Genomic DNA, 11856 nt, shown 5'->3' with positions numbered 1-11856 from the left:
GGAAATGTAGTATAATGTGCAGTGAACATCCATAAAAAAACAAGTGCATTTAGACATCTGAATTCACACTTGCAACCTACATGAAAGTCACAAAGAAATATGAACAATCATTTTACAATCGCAGCAGTTGATTGGGCACCCACTTCTTAATGGTAATAGCAGAAAAAAAGGACACTTGCTGATATGTGGCTACTCGGATATATTCTGTGAGTCTTTCTGCCTTCACTACACTAAGCTTGCGAAGATGTCGGTTGTAAATTCTAACATGCAGGGGTGTGGCACTATAAAGTGTGGGTGACTTCACTAACCCTTTAGTGAGGGTGAAAAATGTTAATGCCTGAACACCATTTTGCAACTATGATATGTAACACTTTATGCATCCAAGTGGTTTATGCCTTGTCTGACCCAGTACCAGGCCTCACAATTGTTGCTTGTGGGACTCGAGGCTTCCAGTGAGAGCCTGGCCTAAAGGCCAACTTCTTTTAGGCCACATCTATGCATGTCGGTGGCTAGAGGGTAAAGCTTCAAGCATTTCACTCCCTGAGCTGGCTTGGCTCGGGTGGGGCGGTCAGGTTGGTCTTTAAAGGGTTGTAAACCCCTTTTCACAACCACTTTTTACTACACGCAAGCCTATAATTATTTAATTATATAAAATATAAATATTTACTACAGGCAAGCCTATAATTAAAACTTTCCTATAATTAGGCTTGCCTGTAGCTACACTGGATATCTCCTAAACCTGCATGGTTTAGGAGCTATCCCTGTATTTGCATGAGCCGGCGTCATCGGTACTGAAGCAAGGGCACGTACGTGCCCTTGATTCGGTTAGACTGTGCCATTACTGGTGACTCCGCATGCATCTGTGGGAGTGATGTCATCGTGGCTCCGGCCAATCAGTGCTGGAGCCGGGAGTGATGTCGGCCGCCAGAGCAGTGAACGAGGACCGCTGCAGGGGCTTCGATCTCGGGTAAGTAATTCATAATGAGCTTAATGTGCACACCTGTCATTCTATGAAATGACTAGTTGCCCTGTAAATCTCAGACCCACAGCATGCAGCATATGGGTGAGATTTAAGTTACTGACCATGAAGAGGTATTAAGCTAAAGCAAACAGGAGGGCAATATGCTTTCTTGGGGGTCAGTGATACCAGCCTACTTTACAATATGATGAACTAATGTACTTTGCAATTGCTGTACAATAAAATATCTAAGATTTTATTTAGTGCTTTCAGTGTTTCAGATGTATGTTATGCTTACCACTTTGTAAAGGCACTATATGTAAAAGTATCTTCTGGTGAGATTGCAATACTGCTTCACGATTACATTGAGACTTTTAGCTTGCAGGCTTTGTACAAATTTTTTTTTTTTTTTTCCCCTCCCCCTAGCACTGGTACAAAAATTGTATGATATTGAACACTGTTTTCTGGCACCTTGGATTATACCACTGCCTTAGATTGGACACTGCAAATTTAGGGAAATCTTACTAAACACTTCCCATGGTAGACTTTTTTTTTTTGCCATTTTCCTTAGAATATAATCTCTCTGGGTTGATAGAAGCAAACTTTCTACTGTCAAGATTCTTAAGCAGCTACAGAACCACTGGCTTTTTTGTAAATATCCAGATTGACTATGCCTCACTTTGCCCTGGACAACTGTACCTTGACCCCACCAGGAAGATGCAAGATTGGTGTTTAATGGACCCCCTGCATTACATGCTCACCTAGGCATGTGGTGCAATACAGTGAGCTTGCTGTAGGGTGCTCTACAGCAATGTTTCTCAAGTACCCCCAATAGGTCATGTTATCAGGCTTTCCATTTTTGCACAGGTGATTTGGTCAGTTTCACTGCCTTAGTAATTACCACAGCTGTGTTTCATCTGAGGGAAAACATGACCTATTGGGGGTACTTGAGGACTGGAGTTGAGAAACATTGCTGTACTGTTCTAGGGATGTGCTAAACATGCTTGGTGAGAACCCTGTTGATTCTATAGAGCAGAGATATGCAATTAGCGGACCTCCAGCTGTTCCAAAACTACAAGCCCCATCATGCCTCTGGGTATAATGCTTGTGGCGGTCAGTCTTGCTATGCCTCATGGGACTTGTAGTTCTGCAACAGATGGAGGTCTGCTAATTGCATATCCCTGCTCTAGAGGATGTCCACTGGCAGGGTGAAGAGTTCTGGATAGGGCTGTTCTAACTACTCTGGCTGGGGTAAGCCAGGACTGCAACCCCCCCAAGATGTGTTGTGCACTAGTCTTCTATGGGTTAGCATTCGAAGCTCCAGTTGGTGAAATTGGTGCTCCCCCCCCCCCCCCCCCCCCCCCTTTGCCTAAGCACACTTATTTTGTGCAGTCTCCTTTTTTAAATGTGGACAGACATATGGACCCTGTTGAACTTCTTACCCCTCCATTAAAATAGTGCAGGGATGTTCCTGGCTCCCTGCTGCCTACGCTGATAAGGGTAGTCTAACCTTCCTTGCACAGTTTTGCTTTAACCTTGTCAGATGACTTGCCTCATCTGAAAAGATGAATGTCCAGCAGTGACTTGTATAGGAGGGGCTTTGCCCTGGTTGTAGACCCAGCAAAAACCTTAATGGTCCCTGTAGAGGGGGATTTAACTGTTCAAGAACCCTGTGGGCAAAAGGCTTACACTCGCCAAGATCTTGGTCTCCCTTGCCCTACCTCGTATGCAACCAGCTGTTGCACCCATGTCTGTATAGTCCAGGTTCTTGGCATGGGGTTCTTCTTTCCTCAAACTGGAGCTCTTACCCATGGCACTGTGCTATGAAGTTGATGGGTTAGAAGATGATTTGCAAGTATCCACACTGTGCTTCCTGTTTGGTACATTTGCCCTTTCCATCTGCTTTTGAGAAAGAATTCTCTACTTATTGTCCTGCTTCCTGACACCAAAAGTGCCTTGCATTTTGTAAAGCTTCTGCGCTGAAAAGAGTTCCTTTTTAATGTGTTGTCAGGCTTCCTTTTCAAAGCTTGGAACTCAGTTCTGCAGTAAGACCTGGGCCCTCCAAATTCTGCCATGTTGGGAAGCAGTCACTCCTTGCAATTAAGGGTGGCTGTTTTGGTCCTGGAACATGTCAAACATCCCAACAAAAGTTGACATATCTTCATTCTGCTGTAGAGAGACTATGACCCCCTAGCTAGAGGAGTTTGCTGGAGATGTTACAGGGTTTCAAGTCAAATCTTTTGACTGCATGAGGGGGTTGGGGGGGGGGGGGGGGACACCCCTGTGTACAGATTTTTATATATATATATATATATATATATATATTAAAAAAAAAAAAAAAAAAGAGAGAGTTCAAAAGTTGGCATGGACTCTATGCAGTTAGTCATTGCTTTCTTTTACCTGGGAGTTCTTCCTGCCTCTGGACATCAAGGATATGCATACGTGAACATCCCGGCAAAGCTATGATAACTCTGCTTTGCTGTAGCGATCCAACATTACTAATTTGTTCTTTTTTTTTTTTTTTTTTTTTTAGACTGTTCACTGCAGCTCAGGTTTTATCAATGTGTTGACCTCCTGTTCTAGTTCAGTCCCAGGGTCTCCCCATTGTGAAAACACTGGTTTAGACCAATGTCTGACTGCAGACCCTACAAACATTCAGATGGATCCTAAATCTCCACAAATTGGTGCTGGGTCTGATTCATCACCTGAACAATAAAATAACCTAGTGTGGGGTTTTTAAGGCAATGAAAATTAGTTTTTTTTTTTAGAAAAAAAAAAAAATCATCTATTGTACAAACAATAGACAAAGCTCCATAGAAATTCCAAATGTGCTATAAGATTTTTTTTTTTTTTAAATGTTGTATATTGAAAATAGTATAAAGTTATACTTTAATCCAGTGTGTATTACAATATCCCTGATGAAGATTCTATCACTAAGAGTCAAAGAATACAACATTTAGAAATTAAGCAATGACAATCATATCTGATACACTTAGGCTTCAAAAGAATAATAACTCACTTTTCAACATAAAATAGAACAATTAGCAGATGCATTCCCCATGGTGTCAGCAAGCCCACATAGTTATACCCCCTTTTCGTACAGGAAGGCTGGATATACAAAGGATCCAAAAATATATGGTGCATTAAAAGACCTATAGTCCGGGTGTTCTAAGAGGCAAAAAACAATAGAGCAGAGTTTTATAATCATTTACCAAGCCTTAGTTGGCAAAAAAGCCGAAATCGGGTTCAATAAACACTGCAGAGTTTCATATGCCAGAACGCTCCGCAGTGGTTGAGCTCCTTCAGCTGACATGCCAGGAAGATGCCAACTGGTGTCTCTTTCCTTTTTATTCTAGGAGAGAGTTCAATATGGAGATGCACACATAAAAGGTTTCTTATGGATTGTAATATATTTATAGGTTCAAATGTAACCCTCCTCTCTATTATTTGGACATCCAAAAACAGGATCAGGATGGTCCACTAGAAAGGATGTTTACATGTTATATGTGGTATTTTTGATCTGATATGTACAGCAGTATGGCATTTCCCTTGTGTAAAACAGCAAGAAAAACAGTCCTCACTCCCTTAAATTAGGGAATGAGGATATGGGTCCTATATGCCCAAAAGTTCCACCAGAACCTACCTGGCACAAAAGGGCCCCTATGGCCTTCGGGACCTGTGGGGCTCATTATTTTCCTCCATAGGAGTGGAATTTCCACCCCTTGAGGTAAACAGTGTCGGCGGTTTTAGTCCTTGGGGCCCTTTTTCTTTATGCTGTGGATATTGTCCAGACGGCAGGGAATTCTGGCCCCATTATGTTGCAATTCTTTGCAACATAATTTCGTGGGATTCCTTGTGTGCTCCATAATTTTTTTTTTTTTTTTTTTTTAACCGGTCCATCCAACGTGAGCATTCCCCCCTATGTCCCGGATGTTTACATTTGGGGGGTGGGAGGAGCTCCTAGATGTGCGTCGCGTCTGGACTGCTACAGTTACGGCTGGGCGTGCCACGTCGTCATGACCATACTAGCGTCACTGTTGGCGCGTTGTTTACCTTCTGGCCGTGATGGTCGCAGTTGGACATGCTGCGTCGCCATGACCGCGTGACTTGGTGCTGATGACGCGCCGTGTCATCAGGAAGAGGTGGAGCATCACAACGACCTACGGAACACACATAAAAGGACGCCAAGGAAGACGAATGGCGCCATTCCTCTCCTCAGCATGTCAGCTGAAAGAGCTCAACCACCTCCAGAGTGTTCTGGCATATGAAACTCTGCAGTGTTTATTGGACCCGATTTCGGCTTTTTTTGCCAAGTAAGTACTCTTTGCCAACTAAAACTTGGTAAATGAGGATTACAAAACTCCGCTCTGACTATTGTTTTTTTTGCCTCTTAGAACACCTGGACTATAGGTCTTTTAAAGCGCCATATTTTTGGATCCTTTGTATATCCAGCCCTCCTGTACGAAATGGGGGTATAACTATGTGGGCTTGCTGACACCATGGGGAATGCATCTGCTAATTGATCAATTTTATGTTGAAAAGTGAGTTATCATTCTTTGGAAGCCTAAGTGTATCAGATATGATTGTCATTGCTTAATTTCTAAATGTTGTATTCTTTGACTCTTAGTGATACAATATCCCTGATGAAGATTCTATCTATAACAACTATTACCCATTGAAACGCGTTGGATTAAAGTATCACTTTATACTATTTTCAATATACAATGTTTTTTTAAAAAAAAGTCTTATCACATGTTTGGAGTTTCTATGGAGCTTTTTCTATTGTTTGTATAATAAATTCATTTTTTTTCTAAAAAACCTTTTTTCATTGCCTTAAAAACCCACAATAGAGGTTTTTTATTGTTCAGATCAGAAGGGATGATGGCAATTTCATGTCCAATTACATGAGTCTTCCTTTTGATTACTGATTCATCACCTATTCTTGGAAATTGCCCTTTCCAGTGTCTTCCTTCCCCCTAGAAAAAAAAGTTGCTTTGTTCCCATGTTAAAACCCTTCCTGATCAATATTCTGGAACCCATGGCAATTTGGTTGCGTCTTCGACGCTGGACCCCTCGGCTGTATGATCATCTGACCAGCTCTAACGGCTGTGTACATTCCAAAATTAAAAAATTGGCGGATGGACTAATTCAGTCATCAACACATAGAATCCTTACATACGCGGCAGGTTTGAGATGAGGGCATTCCCCTGATCCTCATTGCATTGAACTGCCCAGGAGCATGTGGTACTTGGACATAGTCAAACTTCTGTAAAAAGTGTTGCAACCATCATAAAATGCAGTTTATCGCAAACCAAAAAGACTAGAAGGTGTGTCCAGAAAGTAATGAGAATATTATTAAAAATGATTTTATTGAACATTTTTTAATTAAACATTGTGTCCTTCAAAGTATACATCTTGTGAGTGTACACGATGCTCCCAGCAATTTTGCCATTCTTCATAGCATCCCTGGAAGTCTTCAAGTGGGATGGCATTCAGGGCCTGCATATTGGCTATTTGGACATTATCTACACTACCAAAATTGTGTCCTTTCCCATGTTCAAATCCTGAGTCACAATTGCATGAACAATTGACTTGGTATTTCCTGTTTCCACTACAATCATTCTAATAGTGAGCTGTCGAAACAGAATGTGGATGCAGTGACGGCTGTTCTCACCCGTGACTATTATAATGATTGCAGTGGAAACAGAAATCGCTAGGAGCGTTGTGTACACTCACAAGGTACATACGTTGATGGAGAAAATGTTTTGTAAAATTTTTCAGTGAAATAATTTTTAAAATATTCTTATTACTTTCTGGACACATCTCGTATATCAGAAATAACAAGAAATGTTAAGGGATAATTACAAAAGGTTTATTGTGTTTAAGTTTATTACTCAAAGCAGGATGGATACCCTCAGACCAATTTCCCACTGTAACATTGTAATTAAAATAATGACAACATTGTCAACCCCCCTTTGAAGGTTCCACATCGCTCTATATACAATCAGAGAAACACAACAGCACATTGTTTAAACGCCAACCGGTTTCATCCACTTTCTCAAGGTGGCAATGTTGGCGTGGAAGTGGATGAAACTTATTGGTGTACCTGAACCCACAATCCAGCTGAGTTTTAGGTAAATGAGAACCACTATTTATATTGATGGGTATTTTATCCCTCCATATGCAGCAGAGGCAATAGCATGATATGCAGTGTGGCTGCATCCAATGAGCATGGAATACACAGGTCTATGGCATAGGACTATTTATCTCATGGATAAACAGGGAGATCTACAGTATGAGTGTGATTTATATACAGGCAACACAGTGACAGTGTATTTCAGTACTGTGGCATTGCCTTGTCAGTAGAAGCCTTGGGATCAGTTGATTATTTCTAATGCATTTCACCTTATTTACCTGCTAGCTTGTGTCCATCGATCCTGCCAGTGATGTGTCTGCCTGTTCACATGCTCATTGCAGTTTTGCTTTCACTGTGTAATGACAGCTGTATAGACGTGCTGTCTATCTGAGACTTTCCAAGTAATGATTCGATACAGTATGCTACATTCATTGTTGACATGTTGCTTGTAAAGACAGATACAGGTATTCTGTGCATAGCATTAGATACATAGGTGAGGTTGAAAAAAGACACACGTCCATCCTATGTGTGTGTTGTTATGTCCGTATTACATTGTATATCCCTGTATGTTGTGGTTGTTCAGGTGCTTATCTAATAGTTTTTAAAATTATCGATGCTCCCTGCTGAAACCACTGCCTGTGGAAGAGAACATCCTAACCGCTCTTACAGTAAAGAATCCTCTACATAATTTAAGGTTAAACCGCTTTTCTTCTAATTTGAGTGAATCTTATTAAATTCCCTTTCGCAGAAAAGTTTTATCCCTATTGTGGGGTCACCAGTACGGTATTTGTAATCATATCCCCTCAAGTGTCTCCTCTCCAGAGAGAACAAGTTCAGTGTTTGTAATCTAATCCCCTTTTTAATGCATGCCAGTATTCTGTTTGCTTTGCTTGCAGCAGCTTGGCATTGCTGAGCCTGTCATCTACTAGGACCCCTAGGTCCTTTTCCATCCTAGATTCCCTCAGAGGTTCTCCCCCTAGTGAGTAGATTGCATTCATATTTTTGCCACCCAAATGCATTATTTTACATTTTTCTACATTAAACCTCATTCACCATGTAGTTGCCCACCCCATTAATTTGTTCAGATCTTCTTGCAAGGTTTCCACATCCTGCAGAGAAGTTATTGCCCTGCTTAACCTCCCTGGCAGTATGATTATTTCGGATTTTAGGTGCCGAAAGCGGTACAATTATTTTGCATGGAAATTTGGCGTTTTGTATTGTAGGCCTGTAATTCTTAACAATAACACACTTAAATCTGTCCAAACAAGAGTCTAGTAGATATACCGGGTATGATGAAGTTTGAAACACAAAAACATAAATTATAATATAATAAATAAATATAAATAATTTTAAAAAATAATAATATAGTAATAAAATAAATGTCCCCACTATTCACTATCTCTCAATTCTGCAAGTGTTCTCATTTACTATCGCTGTTTTCTGGGTGGTCTAAAGCCACTTTGATGTAAAGGAACACTTTTTGGTTGCTATGGACAATCTCGTTTCCAGGCAGAAAGAACAGTATATATAAAACATAAAACTGCATGCAGGGCATGGGCCAAAACACTGGGGACAAAAGGGAAGTGAAATGATTTCATACAGTACTGTAATCTGTAAGATTACAGTACTGTATGTGTTATGGTTTTTACATTTTTTTTAATTTGCCGCCAGGCTCCACCCCTGTGCCTCGCAACGCTTGCAGGGAACGGAGCCTGGCACAGAGAGGCTTCGGAGGAGACAGACCCCGCAGACACAGCGGGGGACATCGCAGGATCCTGGGGACAAGGTAACACGCACCAGGATCCTGCAATGTAATCCCGAGTGTGGCTCGAGGTTACCGCTGATGGGACTGATATTTAACCCCGAGCCACACTCGGGAAAACTGCCAGGGAGGCTACCTTGGTTTTGTCTGCAAATACAGAGGTTGAACTGTTTACCTCATCCTCCAGGTCGTTTATGTATAAATTAAATAGGATTGGTCCCAGGACAGAACCCTGGGGGACCCCACTTTCCACTCCGGACCATTCCGAGTACTCACCATTTATCACTACCCTCTGGACTCGGCCCTGTAGCCAGTTTTAAATCCATGTATTCGCCCTATGGTCCATGCTAACGGACCTTACTTTATACAGTAAATGTTTATGGGGAACTGTGTCAAATGCTTTTGCAAAATCCAGATATACCACGTCTACGGGCCTTCCTTTAGATGGCTGCTCACCTCCTCATAGAAGAGTAATAGATTGGTTTGGCAGGAAAGATTCTTCATGAATCCATCTTGATTACTGCTAAAGATACTGTTGTCATTACTAAAATTTTGTATATAGTCCCCTCCAAGAGCTTGCATACAATTGATGTTAGGCTAACTGGTCTGTAATTCTCAGGGATGTATTTTTTAAATATTGGTGCTACATTGGCTTTTCTCTAATCAGCTGGTACCATTCCAGTCAGCAGACTGTTAGTCAATTGCCAGACCATTGTTCCTAATTTTTACATTTCCTTAACCGCTTCAGCCCCGGAAGATTTTACCTCCTTCCTGACCAGAGCACTTTTTGCGATTTGTCACTGCATCGCTTTAACTGACAATTGCGCAGTCGTGCGACGTGGCTCTCAAACAAAATTGATGTTCTTTTTTTCCCACAAATAGAGCTGTCTTTTGGTGGTATTTGATCACCTCTGCGAATTTTTTTTTTGCGCTATAAACAAAAGAGCGACAATTTTGAAAAAAACGCATTATTTTTTACATTTTGCTATAATAAATATTCCTCAAAAATATATAAAAAAAAAACGTTTTTTCCCTCAATTTAGGCCGATCATATTCTTCTACATATTTTTGGTAAAAAAAAAATCGCAATAAGCATTTATTGATTGGTTTGCACAAAAGTTATAGCGTTTACAAAATAGGGGATAGTTTTATGGCATTTTTATTAATAATTTTTTTTTTTTACTAGTAATGGCGGCGATCAGCGATTTTTTTTTTTTTGTGACTGCGACGTTATGGCGGGCATGTCGGACATTTTTAACACATTTTTGGGACCATTGTTATTTAAACAGCGATCAGTGCGATTAAAAATGCACTGATTACTGTGTAAATGACACTGGCAGTGAAGGGGTTAACCACTAGGGGGCGGGGAGGGGTTAAGTATGTCCTAGGGGAGTGATTCTAACTGTAGGGGGGATGGGCTATGTGTGTCACTACGCTGATCACTGCTCCCGATTACAGGGAGCAGTGATCAGTGACACTTGTCACTAGGCAGAACGGGGAGATGCTGTTTACATCAGCATCTCCCTGTTCGTCCTCTCCTTGAGGCGATCGCGGGTATCCCCGCGGCGATCGAGTCTGCGGGACCCGCGACCCGACTCACGGAGCTCCCGGCCGGCGTGCACGCAATGGCACGGTGGGGAATTCAAATGGACGTACCTGTAAGTCCATTTGCCCAGCCGTGCCATTCTGCCGACGTACATGGGCATGTGCCAGTCGGGAAGTGGTTAAGGATCGTCTGGCACAAGCAACATGTGACCTGCAAATTTTGCAGGCTGTACTTGATTCAAACATTATTGTATCAACTTGGCTTCATTGGCTTGGCTATTAATTTGGTTTGCCTTTACATACTTGTTCTAGTCTCTGCTCAACCATAGCTGCTTACGTGGTTTATATTTGCTACATCTTTCAGGATGTTCCATGATTATATGCTTTGTTTATACTCCGTTCTATGACCACGTTTAACCATGTGTTGTGTTTTTCTGATTGTATACGAATCTATGTGAGACATTTAACTACTTGACCACCGAAGTTTTTCCCCTCTTCATGACTAGGGCATTTTTTCTTTATCGTACACCATGGGACACAGATCCTTAAGTAATTACTTAATGGGTTATAGGCCACCTTCAGGTGATGGACACTGGTTATACCCAATCCAAGAAGTTCACTCCCTATATAACCCCTCCTCCTTCCAGGAGCACATGTTTTTTTTCGCCAGTGTCTAAGGTGTTGGTCACGAGTGAAGATGTGCTCTGAGGATTGATCCATGCTGGATTTAAATAGCCTCCATAAAGACCAGATCCATCCAAAGTGCCACTAAGGCCTAAAAGGATGGTACCTGGAGCCTCGTATCCGAAGCACAAGGTTTTGCCTGTTACGCCTGTCTTTGAAGGGCTGGACCCCAGGAACCCAGGGCTTTGGTCTTACTACATTACCTGGCTTTCCTGGTGGGGTGCTTTTACAGTTCCAAGGGAGTTGGAACCCCGTTTTAGGGACCCGGTCCTTGGAGGTTTGCTAAACGCAGCCTGCCATGATGGGTGACGGTTGGATTGTCTGTTAATTCAGCAAATCCCGCGGTGGGGATAAGGTAAGGGAAGAAACTTGGGTATTAAAAACACCTAGGTATTCTTCCATTAGGGAAAAAATGTTGTCATGCCTTAGTTCTCCACTAAAGGGAGTCTATACATATACCCAACTCTGTTGTCTTCACTGTAAAGCTCAGTCAGTCTGTGTGTGGCCGCAGCAGCACGTGCAGGGAGATACCTCTCAGGTAAAAGAAATATGCCATATGTTTTCTTTTCTCTGCCCTGAAGAGACCAGGGGTTAGGGGGACATCATCGGTGTACCCCCTCACACCCCCCCCGCCGCAGGGGGGTGTGGAGGTCCCACTGGTATTGCTAATGTTGTTAACTGTTTAAATACTGTTTCTGTTTTATGTACCTGCTACAAACAGGTCTCTGCCTCCCCCCCCACCCCCCCCAGCTTGAGGTGGGTCTGTGGACT

The sequence above is a fragment of the Aquarana catesbeiana genome, linkage group LG05, assembly GCF_042186555.1.
Source record: "Aquarana catesbeiana isolate 2022-GZ linkage group LG05, ASM4218655v1, whole genome shotgun sequence".
In the NCBI taxonomy this organism is placed as follows: domain Eukaryota; kingdom Metazoa; phylum Chordata; class Amphibia; order Anura; family Ranidae; genus Aquarana; species Aquarana catesbeiana.
This window is presented reverse-complemented; position numbering follows the sequence as displayed.